The sequence below is a fragment of the Lissotriton vulgaris genome, unplaced genomic scaffold (genome assembly GCF_964263255.1).
Source record: "Lissotriton vulgaris unplaced genomic scaffold, aLisVul1.2 SCAFFOLD_2568, whole genome shotgun sequence".
In the NCBI taxonomy this organism is placed as follows: Eukaryota; Metazoa; Chordata; class Amphibia; order Caudata; family Salamandridae; genus Lissotriton; species Lissotriton vulgaris.
In genome coordinates this window covers 305,994-329,451 of record NW_028254293.1, presented here as the reverse complement: position 1 = coordinate 329,451, position 23,458 = coordinate 305,994, and the positions used below count along the sequence as shown (strand labels likewise).

At 43.5% G+C, this 23,458-nt stretch overlaps 1 long non-coding RNA gene across 1 annotated transcript in view; it reads right to left on the bottom strand.

Moving 5' to 3' along the window:
- LOC147659590 (uncharacterized) overlaps window positions 1–23,458 on the bottom strand; it is a 36,664-nt gene that overhangs the window by 1,660 nt on the left and 11,546 nt on the right. The window lies entirely within an intron of this gene.

Sequence of the window (23,458 nt, the reverse complement as noted above, 5' to 3'; positions counted from 1 at the left end):
ATATTATTTAAAGGGGAGGGCACTCCCATGTAAGTACTGAACTGTGTGGGGTCAGAGAGTCCCGTTGCGAAGTTGAAGGCCCTACTCTACCTAAGTCAAACACCTATATGGGAGAGCCTTTCCCTTATATAATACTGATGTTGGGAATCAGTACTTTAAAATTTCGGGTGAAATTCCCAAAATTGTTCGGTAGATGTAGTTTTCATTGGAATAATTAGGTAAAGATTACAAGGACCACAGCTGTTAAATTTTTGGGTGCTCATGTTTGTCCCATTGAAACGCATTATAATTAAAGCCTGGATTTGAGGCTTCCAACAAGGTGCACACAGAAAGGCTGATAATAGATTTTCATAGTAACATAAATCATGTGTTTATGGGATAGCAACTTTAATAATTGTTGGAAATTCTAAGGTGCTTTCAATCATATGAAAAATATTGAGCGTCTGCTTCAAGATTTGAGAGAAAGTAGTGCTCACACATGATTTTCTTATGGTAGTGATGGTAAGTGTTTTAGAAGCTTAAAGGAGGCCACATTTTCAACAAATTCTCACATAGATTCCTCTGCAATGAGAGGAAAAAGTCTGATATGTCCAGTAACACATGCATTTCCCACAACAGCCGCAGTCTGTCAGTTGACACGTCAGTATTCTACTGCGGCTTCACCACAGTGTTCCATTGAGCAACAAGAACACTAGCATACTATGATCATAACTAGTGTGTGGCACACTGGTAAGCCATGTTGCTGGAATAGGTGTTGAAGAATTTAAAATAATTCCTACAGAGAACACTGCAGTAAATAAATAAAATGATGAATGACAATTTGTCATACAAATGACTTTGGGGAATGCTACAATGATGACACATTTTCTATAAATTCTCAATTATTTTACTCATCCATGCCAGAAATATGTCTGGCAGGCTGAGTGAAACATACTTTCAACAGCAGCAGCTCTCTGTCAGCAGCTGATATCCTTGTGGTCATCTGTAGCTTCACCAGATTTCTAGTGAACAACTAGAGCGCTAACATAATATCTTCATTATAAAATGGGTACCATGTTGCCGAATAGGATGTGTTCAATTTAAAGTCTTTTTCTGTGGAGCAAGCTGAATTAATTAGCTTCAAGGTGTAAATATAAACATGAAAGCAGCAGATTAAAAATCTGAGTGGAAAGCCATAGATTCATAGTCATTTTGGCATTATATATTTTTTAAGGTCTAAAAATATTTAAAGAGCGATCTCAATTTAAGTCCAACATCCTTTTTCCACATATGTTTCCTCAGACCACCTACCCTCCCTTGCTAAATGTGTGACAGTAGATTACAGTAGGTACAGGAAACTTATTGCAGACTGATCTCATATTTAAAAAGAATAGATTTGTGTTCTTATGGAAAGTGAGACCCTTCAAATGAGTAGCTATTTGGACTTTTATTTTTTCTTTGAACTTTTTCTCACTTAATTTTCATTAGTTTCACCTTCCTGAATGAGTGTGCCCTGGCCTCCAATGTATTTTTATTGTGAGTTAAATACAAGGAAATTATAAAAACACATTTGAAAATATAAAATATGTATGAATAATATGTCTATAAAAATGTACTGAGAACCTTATAGACAGGGCACTGGAATTATGTGATTGTGCGATATTTGCATATTATAGATTTGCAGCATTAGCCACATAATCCACTGCTAATCTGTATAATCTGCAGGTTTTAACCAAAAAATAATTTTGTTTCTAGCTCAAACAGTTTAAAAGTTACTAAAACACAGCAACATGTGATGCCACGCAGTGGAAGGACCTTTTGAAAGGTTGACTGGTCACCCTTATGTTGCTTACTGCTATATTTGTGTGTTAAACTGGTACTAATCAGGTGCAGCCAATGTCTAGACTGTGTTACCAAGTGTAAAAATAAAAAAAATATGAAGTAACACTATCACAAAATGTGCCACATTATGCTGCATAATAAGCCTTTTCTTGACGCATAATTTAGTCAACACTGCCGCATAACATGGCCTCTCTTGCCACCAAATTCCAGAGGCCCTGCTTATAGACAACTGCAAAGGTAATAATTAATGTTTTTATTGTTTTAAATAAGTACCATTGTAACTGAGGTAGAATACTGATGCTACTTTAAAAAAAAAAACACCTTTAAAGTATACACACACAGATTGAAAGCAATGTTTTCATGGACTCATTCTTTCAGGAACGTGTAGTTGTGGGATAAGAACAATTTTCATGTACAGCAGTCTGTGCAGGAAAGTGAATGATTCCAAACCTGTCATCTCCAGCAGCATGTCTCCCAGTTTAGGGACAGCCTGTGACCTAGGTGAACTCTCTGGTTCTTTATTAAAACTCTGTCCTTTTCGCAGGCAGCTTTTATGCTAAGAAGGTGTTGTGATCGCCGTGGAAATCTACCCATGCGTGCTTGACTAGTGCTGACCAAGTTCTGCTACTAAGTCTGAAAACTAATACATAAACGTTTGCAAATGCTAAGTTCGCATTGCTGATGTGGCTATGGTCTGCAGGACTTTGTGCTATCACTATGTGTACCACTGAGCACTAATTTACTCATGTTAATCCTGTTTTCTTCCTTCTCTCCTTCCCCAAATGTAAAACCTAATAAAAAACATTTTAAAAAAAAAGGTTTTGTGATATGTGGGTTGGTACTGTAATGTGGCTTGTCTTATGTTACAGCAATGAATCTGCTCTGTAGGTATCGACTTGGTAGGAAGCAATCAAAATGCAGCATTTTCGGTAGTGTACAGCTGTCTGATATACAATTGTGCACACAATTGTTGTGATGTCCTCTGCAAGAAAAGCTACCAGACAGCGGAATCGATTGGATGAAAATGTTCATCAAAGATCAAACAGCGACTTGGGATTTGCAGGGAAAACATCGTATGGATTTTGACTTGTGACTGTAAATAGAAACGCACGAATTGTTGACTGGGTAACAGAATGGAACTCAATCCGGTTTTATCTTACTTTGTAATAGCGGAAAGAAACTAAATAATTGTGTTGGTCTGCCAAACGCCATTCTCTTGACATAGGCGCTTGAATGCAAGAGGTATGGAAATTCTGTACTTAGCAGCTATTTTCTTTTGTTTGCCTCAGTTTGTCTGAAATGGTTGAAGAATTGAAAAATGGGCATTAATGGACAAGGGATTACAGCTCTATTCAGCAGTACATTGAATTCTAAGCACACAATAGAATACACATGTTTTTCTTATACACAAAAGGTAACAGAACACAATACAAACTGCAGCGTTGCTTTGATTCGCTAATATGACAATAGAGCACACACTTACATATAAGAACATATGATTTTGCATTAAAATTAGGCCATATTTTCCTATGTTGTTTTCTTCAAAATACTGGCACTGCCATAATCTTTTGTCTCACCTGGTATTGTAAAAAATGTCATTAGAATCTCAATGTCATATTTAAAAAATAAGCAGATGCGAGTATTGAAACCTAGCAGTGCACTTAGAAGGAATGAACAAAAGAAAGTGCACAGCCTTCACCAGAACAGAGTCCGGATATTTCATGTCATTTAATGGTCTTTGCATAACATTATGGGTTGCTCGTCGCTAAGAAGGCTAATTTGTTTGTGCCCTTTACATGCATCTAATACAGTCAATACAAAAATACGGTAAAGTTGAGTCACATAAGAAAGTAAGAACGTTGGAGTTAAAAAGTATCCAGTACACTATGTGTTTGGATTTTGTTCCGGTGTCACTGATCACATTTGGGTACAGTCTAAGTGGGATAGCAGGACACTGTAATTATTGTATTAATATAGCGGGTATGATCCATGTCCAAGCGTTGAAGAGCTTTACGCTGGGAAGCACGCTACTCCAGAAGCCAAGGTTAAAAGCTAGTCCAGATTTATTTGCTCCAATTGTTTTTTAGGGCTCGCCTGCTGATGCGCTTCTGCGCATCACTGGCGAAGCTCTATTACGGCTTATCCGGTGTTTAACCACCACTGGCGATTCCACTGGCGATTCCTTCAAGTGCATGTGCTTTTTAGGTCATTGCGCAAGCGCAAGCCCTACAAAGCGCGTGCACAATGCCACCAGCCGCCTGCCTGCCTGCCTCGCATTACCAGATCAAAGGCAGCCCAGCCCCCCTCCCACAAGCTTCTCAGCGTGTGCTCTGCCTCAGGTCGGCATTTCTCCTCCCCTCGGGCAAACAGATAGCCGCAATAACACCCTCCCTGCTCAGCTTTTTTTCTCAATTTCTCCCCGTCTACACTTCCCATTAGGAGCCCTTCCTCCCCCCAGATAATCTATCTCCATAAGAGATAAGCAGCTCTTTCACCATCTCAAACCCGTATCTTATTAGTGCACGATATACAGCTCGGGTGTAGCTACATCTGAAGGGATTTAACACGAATACAAAGTGTGAACTGATCACCTGGGACACTGCACGTCACATTCGATGTACTGAAGGCGACCAGTACTGCTATAAACAATTCCGTTTTCGACGTTGAAAGGATGAAAAGCGAAGTCAGCCTGTCTGCATTGGGACTTCTGACATGGTATGCTTACGAGTGCTTGCAGTGAGGTCACAACAGTGGTTAAAAAAACTCACTCTGAAGCGTTGACATTTGGATCACTAATAAGCAGATGTTGCTTTTAGGGTTTATTTTCGGCTTGCAATTTTACCATGGATGCTTGCTGTGCCCCTCAATTGGAAAACATTGAGCATTTTCTATCTAGATTTGAATCTTTACATGAATCGGCTATTGTTTGTAATACATTTAATGGGAACACGGGCAGGGAGGAGTGCGTTTTCAGTTTTACCAGTTTCGGACTGCTCTCTCGAATTTTTTTTCTTGGTATTGTTTGCAGACCGGCGAAGCTGGCAGTGGAAATAGCGCATTATTCACTCAAACATGTCCTATGCATGGTGTAGAAATGTTCCCGCACTTTTAAATGTTAAGATAACTTATTCGTTTTTAAAACTCAACTACTTAGTTTGCCTAATTCATAGTTAGAAAGCGATACAATATTTGATGACTAGCGTTCGCATGTGAAAGTCATTTATTTTCCTTATGTCTGTTAGTTGGCTAGATTCAGGAATGTGCCCCCTTCGGCCCCCTCCCCTTCTGCTGTGTCCATGAGCGGGGTATTAATTAACATTCTTATCATGGTTACGGCAGGCGGGATGGCCTGTCTTTCCTAGAAGTGGGGGGGGGTTGGAGCTGCAGACTATGCTGAGGTAGAGCGCATACAGAATAGCCATCCCGTGGCCGCTCAGGAAAGCATGAGCAGCATAGCCGTGCAGGGCCATGTTTGATGGTAACGGGTTGCATTTTAACAGTAAAGTTCCTCTCGGTGCTGCTGCCTTTGATCATAGTTATTTTCAAATATCTCGGTCCACAGAGGTGTTTTTAAGTTAGTCGGTGAATAATTAAAAAACATTGTTGGAGGTCTGCCAGGCAGCTTACCTCGTCTGGTTTTCATATTGAAATCTAGAGCAGGGCATTATACTACCGCTGGCAAAGTGCTATATCGGTTCAAAAGTAATATCTAGGGCATCAAAATCATGTCCCTATTGCTGAAAGGTAAATTGGGTGAGTTGAACAGAGTGCATAGTGTTGTTTCCATGTTCTCGGGGTCCAGAGCATTTGTTAGGATTGGCCTAGACAATCATTCTAGTGTTATAAAAAATGCATGCACACATGGAAAGGCTTTGACTCGGACCTCCTCATCAATTGGTATGTGTCGTCAGTAACATTTTTGCTTTCGCACCAATATACCAAGGCAGTGGCGCAGCCCACCTCTGGGTACCGATGCACCCACCACACAGCTCCACCGAGGCACCCACCACACAGCTCCACCGATGCACCCACCACACAGCTCCACCGATGCACCCACCACACAGCTCCACCGATGCACCCACCACACAGCTCCACCGATGCAGCCACCACACAGCTCCACCGAGGCACCCACCACACAGCTCCACAGATGCACCCACCACACAGCTCCACAGATGCACCCACCACACAGCTCCACAGATGCACCCACCACACAGCTCCACAGATGCACCCACCACACAGCTCCACAGAAGCACCCACCACACAGCTCCACCGATGCACCCACCATACAGCTCCGCCGAGGCACCCACCACACAGCTCCGCCGAGGCACCCACCACACAGCTCCACAGATGCACCCACCACACAGCTCCACAGAAGCACCCACCATACAGCTCCGCCGATGCACCCACCACACAGCTCCACCGAGGCACCCACCACACAGCTCCACAGATGCACCCACCACACAGCTCCACAGATGCACCCGCTCCACAGATGCACCCACCACACAGCTCCACAGATGCACCCACCACACAGCTCCACAGAAGCACCCACCACACAGCTCCACCGATGCACCCACTACACATCTCCACCGATGCACCCACCACACAGCTCCGCCGAGGCACCCACCACACAGCTCCGCCGAGGCACCCACCACACAGCTCCACCGATGCACCCACCACACAGCTCCACCGATGCACCAACTAAGCTCCACCGATGCACCCACCACACAGCTCCACCAATGCACCCACCACACAGCTCCACCAATGCACCCACTAAGCTCCACCGATGCACCCACCACACAGCTCCACTGATGCACCCACCACACAGCTCCACCGATGCACCCACCACACAGCTCCACCTACACAGCTCCACCGATGCACCCACCACACAGCTCCATCGAGGCACCCACCACACAGCTCCACCGATGCACCCACCACACAGCTCCACCGATGCACCCACCACACAGCTCCACCGATGCACCCACCACACAGCTCCACCGATGCACCCACCACACAGCTCCACCGATGCACCCACCACACAGCTCCACCGAGGCACCCACCACACAGCTCCACCGAGGCACCCACCACACAGCTCCACAGATGCACCCACCACACAGCTCCACAGATGCACCCACCACACAGCTCCACAGATGCACCCACCACACAGCTCCACAGATGCACCCACCACACAGCTCCACAGATGCACCCACCACGCAGCTCCACAGATGCACCCACCACACAGCTCCACAGATGCACCCACCACACAGCTCCACAGAAGCACCCACCACACAGCTCCACAGAAGCACCCACCACACAGCTCTGCCGAGGCACCCACCACACAGCTCCACAGATGCACCCACCACACAGCTCCACAGATGCACCCACCACACAGCTCCACAGATGCACCCACCACACAGCTCCACAGATGCACCCACCACACAGCTCCACAGAAGCACCCACCACACAGCTCCACCAATGCACCCACTACACAGCTCCACCGATGCACCCACCACACAGCTCCGCCGAGGCACCCACCACACAGCTCCGCCGAGGTACCCACCACACAGCTCCACCGATGCACCCACCACACAGCTCCACCGATGCACCAACTAAGCTCCACCGATGCACCCACCACACAGCTCCACCAATGCACCCACCACACAGCTCCACCAATGCACCCACTAAGCTCCACCGATGCACCCACCACACAGCTCCACTGATGCACCCACCACCCAGCTCCACCAATGCACCCACCACACAGCTCCACCGAGGTACCCACCACACAGCTCCACCGATGCACCCACCACACAGCTCCACCGATGCACCCACCACACAGCTCCACAGATGCACCCACCACACAGCTCCACAGATGCACCCACCACATAGCTCCACAGATGCACCCACCACACAGCTCCACAGATGCACCCACCACACAGCTCCACAGAAGCACCCACCACACAGCTCCGCCGATGCACCCACCACACAGCTCCGCCGAGGCACCCACCACACAGCTCCGCCGAGGCACCCACCACACAGCTCTGCCGAGGCACCCACCACACAGCTCCGCCGAGGCACCCACCACACAGCTCCGCCGAGGCACCCACCACACAGCTCCACAGATGCACCAACTAAGCTCCACCGTTGCACCCACCACACAGCTCCACCAATGCACCCACCACACAGCTCCACTGATGCACCCACCACCCAGCTCCACCGATGCACCCACCACACAGCTCCACCTACACAGCTCCACCGAGGCACCCACCACCCAGCTCCATAGAGGCACCCACCACACAGCTCCACCGAGGCACCCACCACACAGCTCCACAGATGCACCCACCACACAGCTCCGCTGATGCACCCACCACACAGCTCCGCCAAGGCACCCACCACACAGCTCCACCGATGCACCCACCACACAGCTCCACCGATGCTCCAACTAAGCTCCACCAATGCACCCACCAAACAGCTCCACCAATGCACCCACTAAGCTCCACCGATGCACACATCACTCAGCGCAACCACAGGATCACTCAGCGCAACCACAGCATCACTCAGCGCAACCACAGCATCACTCAGCGCAACCACAGCATCACTCAGCGCAACCACAGCATCACTCAGCACAACCACAGCATCACTCAGCGCAACCACAGCATCACTCAGCGCAACCACAGCATCACTCAGCGCAACCACAGCATCACTCAGCACAACCACAGCATCACTCAGCGCAACCACAGCATCACTCAGCGCAACCACAGCATCACTGGTTCAAATATGTTCTTTCAATGTTTCAAGCAGTTTTCAAGTTTTCACGCTTTATTACAAATCACAAAAAGATGTTAATAATTCACTTCTGTTCTTGGATTTTTGTCACAATAAAAAACACTGAACATAATCTTCACAAAAGTTATTTACAAAAGTTTAAGCTATTTCTATTACAAATTAAATAAATTATTTAAGTATTAATTATTTAAAAAAATTAAAAGCCATTGTTATTTGTAATATCAATACATCTAAGTCACGTAAATACAAAACATGTTGCATTAAAAATGCTATAGGTGCCACATTTTTGCGAAAGTTATAACTATTGGCATTGTAAATGACAAAGCTATTAATTTAGCTATTTAAAAAAAAAAAATAATAATAATTTATAAGACCAATAGCCCAAACTTTCCTAGTGCGAGCCCTATTGCATTTCCAATGCTTGTTTAGGATTAGTTTTATATGCTCAAGCAAATCATGACATGCCTTCCCTCCAATTTCTTTGTGGTAGCTTAAATTAATTGACGTTAGGTGTTACTAGTGGTGTTGGAAGGGGTAGTGCAGATGTTTGATGTGGTTAATAGATGAGTTAGAGGGAATAGGCTGTCTAGTTGCTGGAGTGTGACGTTTAAAATAGGAGACATAATACAGAACAAAAGGTAGAATGGCAGAGAGGCATCCCACCACCATATAAACAACATCGATCAGGTGTAAGCAGACTCAATGTGGGAGACAGACACATTTGTATTACATGTCTTGCAAAAGCAAAACAGCACTTTTCCTCACCCTCCTTTTTAACAACTATATTAATTATATCGATTAGGCATTACAAGAGCTAAATGCAGGCTCATCCGGGGTAAGATACACTTTTGCCTATTATGCTCTGTGTTGGTGTCAAAACCGGTAGACGAGTCAAATCAACATCCAAAGTCCAGTAAGCTGCGATCCCAGGGGAAGTGGTATCGCTTCCCTATCTCTGTTGCAGGAGGCTCCCTTTACACAGTGGACTCTCTCAGAGGCGTCTCTGAGACTCCAAGGCCTAGATACTGGATCCTTCCCCAAAAAGAGGAGAGGGAGTGCTTTGGCAAGGGTTGCCGTAACACACCTCAGCTGTGAGTGGCTCCCTAGGCGCAGTGGACTCTCTCAGCCGGTACGCTGAGACTCCAGAGTATAAATATTGGATCTTTCCCCAAAAAGGGGAGAAGGAGTGCTTAGTCAAAGGGTACAAAGGACAGGGGACTAGGCAGACTAGCAGGCAAGGTGAGACATTCAGGGGAGAGTGGATAGGAGCTAGGAGCTGGGGAGGTAGGCAAAGGGAGAAAGAGTACTAAATGGGAACAGATTTAATTACAGGGTTATTATATAGCGCTGGCTAGACCCGATGGAATCAGAGCGCTTTACATGAGGGACAATATTGTTGCAAATTACATCAGTTAAAAATTACATAAGTATCAAGAAAAGCCTTTAAAGAACATAGGGGACAAGGTGAATCGCACAAGAAGGGTAAGGGGATAGTGTAAAGGGGTCGGAGAAAAACAGGACATAGAGACGAGGGGAAAATCTGCCCAAGGTCTGGCCGGGTAGGTGATGTCAGGGAGGGGGAGTCCATAACCCATCTCCTCTTTAGCTATATGGTAGCTCTACAGGGCATCAGCCAAATTGCTTGGTCTCCACATTCTGGGGTAAGTTCCACAGGTTCCAAGTCCTGATGTGTAGGCAAGTTAGGGGATAGGTTCAAGGTCTGGTCAATGTCCAATTGTTGTCCCAGGGAAGTAAAACAACGTGTAGGGAACCACTATGGAAGCCATCTTGGGGTCAGGCAGGGGACTGTACTGTACACTGTTACTCCGGTAGCCATCCTAAGGTTAGGCATCAGGCAGTTAAAGTCAATATCGAGGACAGCGGATACCAAAAAATAACAAATCCAGCGTGCACATACCATCACACGCACAGACATGCACAAGCACCCACCAATGAGAGCACACACTCTCCAATGCGCACTGACACACACAGACAAGCACATAGCCAGAAACATCCAAGAACACAAACACACATAAAATCCCATGCTCTAATGCAAAAACACCCATATACATGCACATGCAAACACCATCACATGTACAGACATGCACAATCAAACATAAATGTGCTCTCTCATATACACGCAGACACGCACATACAGAAATTATCAAGAACACAAGCACACATACAATCACATGCTCCTGAACAAAAATACCCAAGGACGTACACACAAATACATGCACACACACACCATCACACGAACAGACATGCACAAGTACATAACAAATGTGCGCAAACAAGGGGGAGCACATACAGAAACATCCACACGCACAAGCATACATACAATCCCATGTTTTAATACAAAAACACTCAAATAAACAAATGCACACATCATCACACGCACAGACATAGCACACAAACAGAAACATCTGTGCACAAACACAAGCACACATAGAATCACATGCTCTAATACAAAAACACCCAAATACATGTCCACACCATCACACGCACAGACATGCACAAGCACACACCAAATGTGAACATAGTCTTTCATACACGCACAGGCGCACACACACACACACACACACACGTGTCCGCACACACCCCCTCATAGAAGCACAGACACACACACAAAAGCATTCCCATGACACATTTGACCAGGACTGCCGCAGCATTGTTAGCACACAAAGGCAAAGTCAGCGGTACCGATGTCCTGGGGCACCTTGGTGTAATGGAGCCTATGCCTCCTCTCATTCGCCATCTTAGGGTCAGGCACTTAATGGTGCACAATCGTGGTCGGGCTAAGAACATAATGGCAGCAAACACTGTCTTGCAAAAAGAGGGGAAAAAGCTGGTACGAGCTTTTCCATGTGTTCCTCACTGACCCTCTGCCCGCTCACGTCAGGGCCCACTGATCGGGGATCTGGTCTTCAGGCACGCTCCCCAGTCCCCATGTGCTGGCTGCCACAGAAAGATGCTCCTTTTAGGGCAACACAACCCAGGGCACCCGGAATTGGGCCCCCACTGCTATGCAGACTTTCCTCACCACCAGTGTCTGCACTCTGCTGGCCCCCTACGTGCTCAGGGGGTCGCAATGATGCCCCCAGGCTCTGAGCCACCCACAAGGCCGAGCGTGATCCCCGGGCCGACCGATTGCCACCCGCAGCCCTTCCAAATCAGCACCTCTCCTCAGGTGCAGGCACCATTTTGAGCTTCATAAGTCAGCAAAGCCCTGGGCACAGATCGTCAGCAGGGACCACCAAGAACGGTCCCCAGTGATGTTCCTCTGCTCCTCTGTCAACTCCGGTGATAGGCCTCAATTGCTCTTTTCAGGGCAGTCATGACTCACAGGCACTTCACATCCGCTCCCTCTTACATGAACGGCGGTACGGGGATCCCGCGTTCCGCCCAGCAGGAGGCCCCGACCACCGCTCCCTCGCAAATGTGCCCCGGGCTCGCACAGAGGGCCCCTCAGAAATCGCTACCACACCCGCAGGGCTCTTCAGTGCAATCGAGCCGCAGCAGCCAGCTCACGCACTCCACTCGCCGATACCAGAAAGGAGTTGCTCACCCACGTAATGTAATATGTAAAACTAGACCGAAATGACAAAAATCCAATTAGTAGAACTGTCGATACTGACTATTTAAAGATTTAAGTTAAAATGGTGCCAAAAAGCACAAAGCGCCAACTCTGGATATCTGGGCGCACCAGACCACAACCAAGTCACATGTTGAGGCCCGCAGCAATGGAGTGCAAGCTGGCTACAGGGACCGAGTTAGGCCTGCTGAAAAAGGTACCTTAAATACTGGCATGCAGAGCCTTGTGTGGATCTGTGTTGAAGGTGCGTCGCACAGCCAACGTGATGGGTCAGTTCAGAGATTCGGTGAGGCTGAAAGGGCCTGCACCATCATCGAGGATCTTGTTGGCGAGGCTTGCAATATGAAGTCGGGTGTCAAGGATGCAGCGTCCAGTCGAGGCAATCCGCAGGTTTCTAAGAGTTGCAAGGCTGATTTGCAGAGTCTGGTGTCATTGTCAAGGCTGCTGTTGATGAGAGATGCAAGGGCCCGCACCAATGATGAATTGAGCAGTCAGGGCGATGCAGTGGTTTAGAAGATCTGGGATGTGATGCAGGCCTCATGCAGCAGAAGAGATGCATGAGTTCTGCTGGATTCACAACAGCTGGCAGAGCACTTTAAGCCCTCTTCCAAGGGTCCAGGACTGAGATGGCACCACTTGGCAGGGTAAATGCACAGATGGCAGAGTCCAGATGCAAGGTTGTTGGAAGCCTGTTTTGTTGCTGAGGCTTCAGATCACGAGAGCAGCCAAATAGCCCTTGGAGTCACTCCGGTCCTGGGTTCAAAAGATGCAGGCCCAGTCCTTCTCACCCAGCCAAGAGGGCAGCAGGTCAGCACAGCGGGGAAGCATTTCCTTCAGTGCAGCAGTCCAGTAGTGTGGAAAGCCATCTAGCAACACAGCAGTCTTTCTTCCTGCCAGAGTATACACAGGTCCAGAAGTGTACTGAAGAGTTAGTGTCTGAGGTCCAGAATGTATACCCAGCTGTGCTTTTGAAGTGAGGGAGAAGCTCATACGGTTTCCCTCTAAGGTCCCCAGACATCCAGCCTTCCCTATACTGGCTCCAGACTAAATGCAGGTGGTATACAGCCACTGGTGTGGAGGCAGGACACACTTTATTTAGGTGTAAGTAGGGCTGAGCCCAGCTCCTCGCTCCTGTCCTGCCAGTGATGGCCCATCCAGGCACACCCACGCTCCCTATTGTATGTGGCTTTCTAGGAGGAATACACAAAGCCCAGCTGTCATCTACACCCAGTCAGTGACCAGAGACAGGCTACAGGCACTTAATGGCTAAGGCAAGAAAATGTTAACTTTCTAAAAGTGGCTTTTAATGGATTGCATTTTTACTTCAACATAAGTTAGGATTTTAAATTGTGATTCCGGAGACAAAAAACATGAACTTGTCATCTGTTCCCATTTGGAATTTACACTTAGATAATGCAATAAGGCAACCCCAATGTTATTCTATGGGGTTGATAGGCCCTGCAGAAGTAAAAACTAATTTAAGAGTGTTTCACTACCAGGACATGCAAAACTTAAAAGCACGTGCCCTACTTTTTAAATACATTGCATTGTGCCCTCTGGGCTGTCCAGGGCCACCCTAGGGGTGCCTTATATGTATTAAAAAAGGAAGGTTTGGGCTTGGCAAAAGTTTTTTTTGCCAAGTCATAATGTTAAATATTGGACGGATTTGTTAGCATGAGCTGAAAGCCATTTTGTATTTCTGGCAACCATTTTGTTTGCCATGTGCTGCCATGTGCTGCCACATGCTCACCACATGTTCTGTCCTCCCTCAGTGTTGACTGCTCTTGTAATCTGCCTAGAAACGAACCATGTTTAGCATCTCCCACCTTAGCACATGCTCAGAAGAGCCTAGCTAGTAGAATGCACCTGCTCATCTTGTAGAACTGTCAGGCTATTTTTGCTGCTGTATGGAGAAGTAACTCTCCTCCCACTTTGTTGAGCAAGCAGATCTTGCATGTCCATATTAGTCATTTTGCATGCTTACATGAGCCAGGACTACCCCTTGGTCTTATGCTGACTATGTAACCCTAAGCATATATAAGGACTCTGTTTTCTGTACTCCTCAGACTGCCTCATTCAGTTGCTAAGGCTTCTGTGTGACGTAGTCTGCCTCGTCTGAGGTGAATAAATGTATTCTTTTTATATTACAGCTTCTGTGCCAATTTCTTCTTTGTTGGTTTAAAAGGACCCAGTATCAGTGGGACCCCTGAGAAGGTTTGTTGTTTTCTTCAAATGGCGCTCCAACGTGGACCTCATCAGAGAAGTGGCTATATGAAAGAGTGATCTTGTCAGGATACAGAAATCTACTGCGGAAGACAGGACAGGATCCTACTAAGGAGGTACTCTGTGCACGGATATTCTGGGGATTCTCTGTCTCTGCAGCCCAGTATATTTCTGGTCTTCCTGATTTTGATCCTCCACATGATGTCACCCCTGACTGAGAACCTTTTTGGCGTGAGTATTCTAAAAAGACTGTTAGGTCATTCAGAATTTGGCAGTTAGAATTTGGACAACCATTTGATTGGTAAGAGTCGTTCTGCGGCACTTGCAGTTGGTTTTGATGCCTTGGATTGGTAAGGTAGTTTAGTAACACTTACCGTGGCTTTGGAATTTTGGAATTTGTGTTGGCAAACTTTGTATTTGTATGTGATAGATATATGAATTTCAATTTGTGTAGGCAGGTAATGAGGAGATTTTTCTCTATTTGAATTTGTTTGAACGGCGCAACGTACGAAGAGTACATTAAGCGCTACTTTGGGTATAATATTTGCATATTCTGCATTATTTTTGGCATGCCTGTTTCAAGCACACATCGAAGAATGTCTTGCTTTTTGAAGGTACTATAGTGAGATGTGAATTCAATTAGCCGGCTCCCTTGAGGGAATACCTAAATATGTTTAGGTATAAAAACATATTTCTTCCTTGGTGATTCTGTATCCCCATGGAATTCAAATATGGATATAATACAAATAAGGATCCTTTCTCTGCGCACTTTTTTAAATGGAGATATGCAGAGCGATATTTTTGGTGTTCTGCCAGCCTAAGCTAGTGAATTGAGTGTACTTTGGCTTCTTGGAAATAAAACAGTCTGTTGGGCTGTTTTTTTTGCAGTCTTTTGGAATACTATTGAGAAGCTCTTCTTGTAAATATGACTTACTACTAGTATTTACAAATGGTTTGGTTTTAAGTACAGTCTGTGGGCTGTCCTTTGTTTCTGTCTTAAGTGTTGATCTGTGGGTTAAGTGTGTGTTTAAATGTCTATGTGGTTCGTGGTTTTACATTGCAACTTCTCTGAGTAAATAGCGATTGCGCTCTTTGTGTAAGGATTGCTAGCCTTAAGCGCGCTGTATTGTGTGTCCTAAGTGTATGACCCCTTCTGTATATGTCTGGAATGATCTCAATGTGTATGTTTGTGTTTTCTTGCTGTCATCAGTCTGTTATGCAAAATGTCATTTAATTAATATTAAATAAAAATGAAATAAAACTCCTGAAATGAACCATATGATATGCTAAATAACTGTATGTTATAATTAAATTGATAAGAGTAAGCAACTATACACATGTACAAATTGCCAATGCTTAAAAGATGAAATTAGAATTCACATTGAATAGGAATAAAATAGGTCTAAAAAAAACAAAACTAAATGGTGTGTTTTGCAATAAATAAACAATTAGATGTTACACCATTTTCCTTAGGTACATTGTATTAGATATTAACAGGCAAGCACATCATCTGATTACATTTTTGCTGAACTAAACACATATTATAGAACATGCATTGAAAGGCCTCAGTTTTAAATAGACTAGACCCAAACTTACATTTCAACACTAAAGAAAGCTTTACAACAGTTGTGTTTTTAATGCCGCTAAGCAAATAGCTGTTGTTTTGATTGTAGGCCACGGAGAGACGGATGTTGATTCAGCCAGAATTTTGCAGTGCTAGCATGGTGTAAACCCCTGCATTTCAGACTGCTGTTTTAAAAAGTTACAAAAATCAGGTTCTTTATTTTAGATACCAGGAAAACATTTAAAGTAGGGATTTCCATTCTTAAAGATTTTTTTATAAGCATATTCGTGGTTCTGATGTTAAATAATTGTCCTTTTAAAAAGTGGCGCAAAAATTTGACATGTTTCAAGTTAGGCTTCTTTGCTTAGGCTTGTGAATGAATGTGTCTAAATATGATAGGCAAGGAATGAATCTTGCTTTTCCTATGTGGAGTTATCAAAATGATTGGTTTTCTTAAAATATATATATATATATATTAATTATGAAACATTATTTAAAAAATAAGTGCTTTTAAATTCGTTTTTTAATATTTATAAAGCTTAATACTCATACTGTCACCTCCTAGCATCAGGAAATTTGCATATGAAATATCACTCTGTGCAGGTGTAAAAAAAACTCAGTTTTATAAGGATAGAATATTTTAATTTCCAACTCCTGGGCTATCTAGTAAACATTCTGAGGAAGACTATTATGCAAAACAATTATAGGATATTCATTTTTAAGTGCCCCAAATATCAAAGTCGAAATTGGGCAAAATTCACTATTTGAACAGCATTTTTTCTATTCAGAGCAGCTTTTAAAGTGACTTAGGCTTCAGTAAATGCATACATTTAGGTATAATAGAAATAGCTGACTACTATATAGTTAGACAAGTATATTGCACACTTCTTACAATGGAAAATATGTATAAAAACCAGCAGAAGTTATTAAACTGACAAACAGGGGAATGGGTCAGCTTTCTGTTTTCAGGGTGACTTTGAATAGGGTTAGCAGCATGGAATACTTTGCACATAGAATAGGACAGCTGGGAAGAGTTAAAAGTTAGTTCTATATTTAAAAGCCTGGCAGGGCTACCAGAGCAAGTTTTGCCTTAACATTTTGACATCTGAAACTTTTTGAAAGACAAAATGGCAGCGCAGGGAAAAAGGAGAAGTTTTACCTTTTTTTGGCAAAAAACAAGCACTTTCTGCTCTCATGTGATAGAAAACGATATAATGGTATTTGTGAACTTTGATTAACAGATAAGCTTTGCCATATTTGTACAGCACTAATGCTTAAAAGCTGAGGCAATGAAATTTAGTTTGACTTCATGTGTCCTCATGTTACATTTGTACATTTTGTAAAAAGGATTGGGGTTTGGGTATTCATGTTTTTTAGCCCTCTCAAAAGTGCTATGTACCTCCTATAACTTTGTTTATGCCTAGTTGCTATAAATAGGGGTTGATAGTGTTGACAGAAGTGAAACCTGTTTTTGGTTTCCTACTGTCAAAATGGGGGAAGGAGGCTAGCTCCTCTTCAAATTAAGGCCGGGTAAAATGTATGTTGCTCTCTCCTTTTCTCAATTTTTTTTAGCCTGTCTAAACTGTCTGTGAAATAGCAATACAACATTTAATTGGCTATTCAGTAATACTGTTTTAAACATTGTTAGCATTAATGAAATGAATAAATTAATGTTATGTTACTGCCCATCCTGTTTGATGAAATTATGACAGGATCAGTAGTCTAGATTGTTGTTTCCCTTATTTGATCTTTAAGGGGAGCTAGATGTGGGTAGTTTTTGTTCTAAAAGTATTAGGTGATAACACCATTATGTATATTATTCCATGCTACATAGTTTTGCAATGGCATTGCTAGTTTTTTTTATTAGCTAGTCTGTGTAGATAAACTTACAGTCCTTATTAGAGCTGATGTTGCATAGTCTGGATCATGAAAAGTAGAACGCAGGGAAGATGCCCATGTGATCCTTAGCAAAAAATGTTTTGAAGGAAATGTTGTTTTATAGATAAGAACCCTGTTAAATTACCAGTTTTAGATTTTCCTGCTGCTCCTATACCATGAGAGCATGGTCCTAAGCGTACAATGTAGGTATAGCCCACAAATCTGTCACACCTATCTCAGTTCTGAGCACTGAAGCTGACAATGATTGTAATCATTTACATGAAGGAGTAAGGGTAAGATGTGTTAGTATTTCTTTGCATTTTATGTTGGTTAATAGACCTTGTATACCCTGTAAAGTGCTCTGATACCCTCATGGGTCAAGTTCGCGCTCTATAAGACATATATTTGATGCCCAGCTGAGAGTCACAGACCGACCAGAATGACGAGGAGGCCTTACTTGAGGTGACCCCTTTTGAAACAAGAGTTGCTTCAGAGATCCTAGCATCAGGCCTCTGAATCCTGGTCCTAAAGTGAATGCAAGTTTTCTCCTTTGTTTGTTGGTCAAGAGATACCTGGGTGTACTGGATGTAATGTGTGGCCCCAACGAATGAGCAATGCGCCAGCAGAGCAATACAGGAGTTAGGGAAGGACTTGAGTTTAGGGTACAGGTGCTGTGTCTCTGGTGCTTGTTAGATTGAAGTGAAGAAAACTGGTGCACTGCCTGAGACACTGGACAGGATCGCTGAGAGCATTTGCCTGGTGGGTGACTGCCCTATCCTGAAAGAAGAGACTTTTCCCTTGAAACTGGGGCTACATGGTATTAGGGGGCAAATTCCATCAATGTTAAGACCAGTCTCAGATCCTGTGCTTACGGCCCCGGTGAGGGAGGGGGAAGAGGAAGCCAGAATTGTGGATCCCCCATTAGAACATCGAAGCCCATTCTGATGTTCAAGAAGTTTAGGTGTCAAGATGGTCAATGCTGGTAAAAAGAAGAGGCAAATACATAAGCTATGGTTTATCAAAACGTGTGAGATAGGCAGGAAGAGTTGTGCAAAGAAAGGGTAACACAAGAGTGACCAAAAAGAGAAGCGAGAGGAAGGAGTTAATAGAAGTAGCCAAACAAGATCCTAAGACTGAACCCCATAAAATATTGAGCGAACCAAGATTAACTAGAATAAGACCTGAGAATTCGGGTAGGATGCTAGTAAAAAAGGAGAGCTGTAGTAGGAAGCAAAACCATCATGAAAAGGTGACAAAAAATATAAGTCACTTGCCCTCCAAGCTAGCGAGCGTACCTGCCCGTAAGGCTCCCCTCAAAGATAAGGTATACCGGGAAAAGCAGCTCGGCAGATGGGCCTTGAATTAACACACAACTACATCGGGGGACCAAGGTTGGAAGAAGAGGCGGATAAAGGGAATAAGTGGCTTTATTTTGAACAAGTGAAAATGGGAAGGGGTGGGAAAAAATCGAAGAAGAGTTCTTACTTGAATAGATCCCACCTTCTTAATACATTTGCCCACTGCCCACATCTAAAAGGAATAGGCTCAGAAGATCTGCAACTGGTGGGATTTCAAGTATCTGGTGATGTTAAGGAGTTTACCAGGGTACAGCTCTACTCTGACCTGGTCATAACTTCAATAATGAACGCAGAGCAGGAGATACGTAAAGAAGGGATTAGACTAGTGCCTAAAGAAGAGCTAGCACTAGTATATAATGTTCCTCAGCAGAAATCCTTCTTACGGTACCATGCGGGGCTAGGAAAGAGACAAGTGAAGCTACCTGGAAGGGAAGTGGGCCAAGGGCTGGAAAACTTAAATATAGTAAGAAATATTTCAGACCTGATGGAGGCCTGGAAGAATTGGAGTATTAACATACGCCCTGCAGGCCCCTCACACAGTTATTTGGAGGATTCCAAATTTAATGGGCCACTAAGCGATGTAGAATAGGTAATGGGGCAGCCACATAGCAAAAAAATGGTCTCTTGGAATATAAATGGCCTAGAATTCACCTAAAACAAGAAGTCTTGAAAGAACTTGGAAAAAATAACGAAATCATTTGTATACAAGAGACCTGGCTCTGTGGAGTGCCCCCGGTAGTAGAAGGGTTCCGACAAACCCATAGACCGGCAGTAAAATCTAGCTCTGGCCGCCCTGCAGGTGGCTTGCTGACCATGGTATCAACAAAGTTAGTGACTAAGGTCTCCCAGTTATCTGTGACGTATAAGTGGCTCTTGGGTTGTAGAATATTAACAACGTTTGCTGACAAAAAATATGAAAACATGTTGTTTCTAAATGTGTATATGCAATGGAGTTCACAGAAGGAATATGGGGTTGAACTGATACATTTTAAGAATGATATGGATTCACTCTGTGATAAGTATGGGAATGACTTGATTTTGTTGTTGGGAGATTTTAACCATAAATTAAACCCAAAATTGTCAGATCTGTGGTAAACAGAAATTTTAGAGTCATATGAGGTAAAAAAAAGCTGAGTTTTCTGAAAGTAAACTACCGACTGATACGGCTAAGTTGGGTAATTACTTAGCTACAAAAAGTTTCTTTTGCCTAAATGGTAGGGTTGCTCAAGACTGTCCGGCAAAGAAAACGTTTAAATATGGGACTCAAAACTGCCCTATAGATTATGTCTTTATGTTGGCATGGAATTTTGAGCTAGTAAAAGATTTTAGGATTAGCCCCATGGAATGTAGCAACCATAAATTAATAAAATTTGAGTTGGTAATATCCCCACAGTCTGCTTGCGATAAAGTTATTTTGCAAGAGATGGTTTATCCAAAGCGGATAACCACTCGGCTATCCGACGCATTTATCGAAAGCTTAACTAGACTGTAACAAAAGGTTCAGTTAGGTTGCCAGAGTGGCCAAAACCTATCATGGTTTGTTGAGAAAATAAACCAAGTAGTGAAAACCAAAAGTGTAGAATTAAGGACTGATGTAAGTGCCCCTAAGAACAAAGGTAGGTTACAGGCTAAGCAAGGACATTGGTTTAACCACAATTGCTTAATCAAGAAAAGAGAAGTAAGGAGAGGAGAGCGTAGCCTATGCAAAAAGTTTGTTCAAGCTAGGGCTGAAAATCTTGTAAAAATAAAGAGAGAATACACCGCATTAATCCGCAATGCCAAAAGGACCCACAAAGAAACTTGTCGGGGAAAATTATTGGTAGCAATCGAATCTAAGAATATACGTCAGTTCTGGAAGCTAATTCAGTCAGCTACAGAATCTTCGGTTGCCCCATTGATTTGCGTAGTGGAAGAGGGGGCTTGGGTAGATTATCTACAGAAATTATACACCCCGGGGAGTGGAACTGGAAATGAGATATCAAGGGACTGGAGAGGCCTAGTAGAGGATTTAAAACAAGATTGCTCAGCAGTTAATGTCCTTTGAACTTAACAAGAGCTGCAGGCCCAGATAACCTACCGGCCCTGATATTAAAATCAAACCAGACCTGGTGTGCGGAATTCTTCTCTAAAATGTTTGCAATAAATTTAGAACAAGGGAAGATCCTCACGAACTGGAAGGGTGCAATAATAAGGCTGATACACAAGAAATGGGATGTTCATGCCCCTAAGAACTACAGGCTAATTAACCTATTAGATATAGGAGAAAAGATATTTGCGAAAATAATACTAAGCAAGCTAAAAGACTGGGTAGAACAACGGACTATTGTGCCAGTGGAACAGGGTGGGTTTAAAGAAGGCCATTCCACAATAGATCATTGCCCCTGTGGGCACTGGCCAGGAAATCGATAGAGCAAAATGGTAAACTGTTCTGTTGCTTTGTCGATTTCCGGGTGGCTTTTGATTCAATGGAACGTAATAGCCTTTGGGAAGTGCTGGAAAATTATGGAATGCCAGACGGCATTCTGAATATTTTAAAAGAGTTACATAGCGGCAACTGGGCCCAGGTCATTGGAGATACAAAGGGATCACTAAGCCATAAAATATTAGTAAAGAATGGCCTTAGACAGGGGTGCGTTATGGCACCCTTGCTTTTTTCAATTTTTTTAGCAGATCTTCCTGCAGTACTGGAAATTGAAAGAAGCGCAAACACGCGCATGAATAGAAATAAAGTGCCATGCCTTCTATATGCTGACGATCTTGTGATCCTTGACCAAACTGAAATGGGTTTACAAAGGAAATTAAATGTGTTTAAAAATTACTGTGACAAAAAGCTTTTAACTGTGAACATGGAAAAAACAAAGGTCCTATGTTTTGGGAAGAGAGTAAAAAAATGTAATTGTTTTTTAGGACAGGACAAATTAGATATAGTAAGCGAATATAAATACTTAGGCCTTTGGTTTGATAGCGCATTAAAGTGGAGTACTCATTTGGAGGCACAAACTGCAAAGGCTTTTTCATCAGTCTGTGGCTTTAAAAAATGTAATAAAGATTATGGCGATATGTCACACAGACCAATCTTACAGGCATTTGAAGCTATGATCCCCCCAGCAAGTCCTTTACGGTGCAGAAGTGCTCTATCTGAGCGTCAAAAGGGGGTGGGATCGCGAAGAAGGTAAGATTCTTAAAATGCTGCTGTCTCTACCAAACTGTACCATGGTTCAAGCAATTAGAATGGAGGTAGGGCTAATAGCATGGAACATAAAGATTCAGATGTCCTTATTAAGATTCTGGAAACTCCAGGAGCCTGGTGGCGAACAGAAGGTCTCAATATGGTGCAGAGAGGAAATCCAAACAAGCAGCTTATGCTGGGTTCGGGATGTAAGGAAAACCCTCCAGACCGTAGCTGCGCATCTAAAATTGAGCCTTTTACCGCCACCCCTGGATGTAGTCTTTACTAAGAAAATTCCTAGGGACCAAGGGCTCCAATACTCTAGATCACAAGACCATGATTATATGAGGGTAAAAAAATCGTCAATTGGGTAAGGAGCGAATGTGAAAAGGAGGTTCGGTTCCCATATTTGGATTTTCTGTCCAACAAATGGCTAAGACACGAAATCTTAAAGGTTCGTGTGGGCATAAATCCATGGAAGACTGAAGGAAAAATAAAAGCAGCCTTGATACAACCAGCTGGTATTTGTAAATGTGGCTTAGGAGCAAGAAATGATATCTTAGATATATTGCTTGACTGTACATTGATTTTAGCAGTACGAAAAGCGCTTTTACGCCCAATATTTTTTAAATATAAGGTGAATTCACGTGCTGACGCTGTTTGTCTTCTTACAGAAATGTCATTTTTAGATGTTACAATTGCTCCGGGGAAGTTTGGGTTGTAGATTTTAAAATTATTAGAGCTATCCCAATATTGTGATTTTATGGTTTTATATTTTTGCAAATTGTGTTAAAATAAATTGTGGTCTAATTATGTTATCACTATGTGGATCCAAAGTTTTATACATGGTTTATAGACTATGGTCTAAATAAACATGATTTTATCATCATCATCATCAATGATTGTAATCATTTACATGAATGAGTAAGGGTAAGACGTGTTAGTATTTCTCTTCATTTTATGTTGGTTTGTAGACCTTGCATACTCTGTAAAGCGCTCTGATATCCTCATGGGTCAAGTTTGCGCTCTATAGGACACTAAAATAAATGAATAAATAAATAAATAAGAAG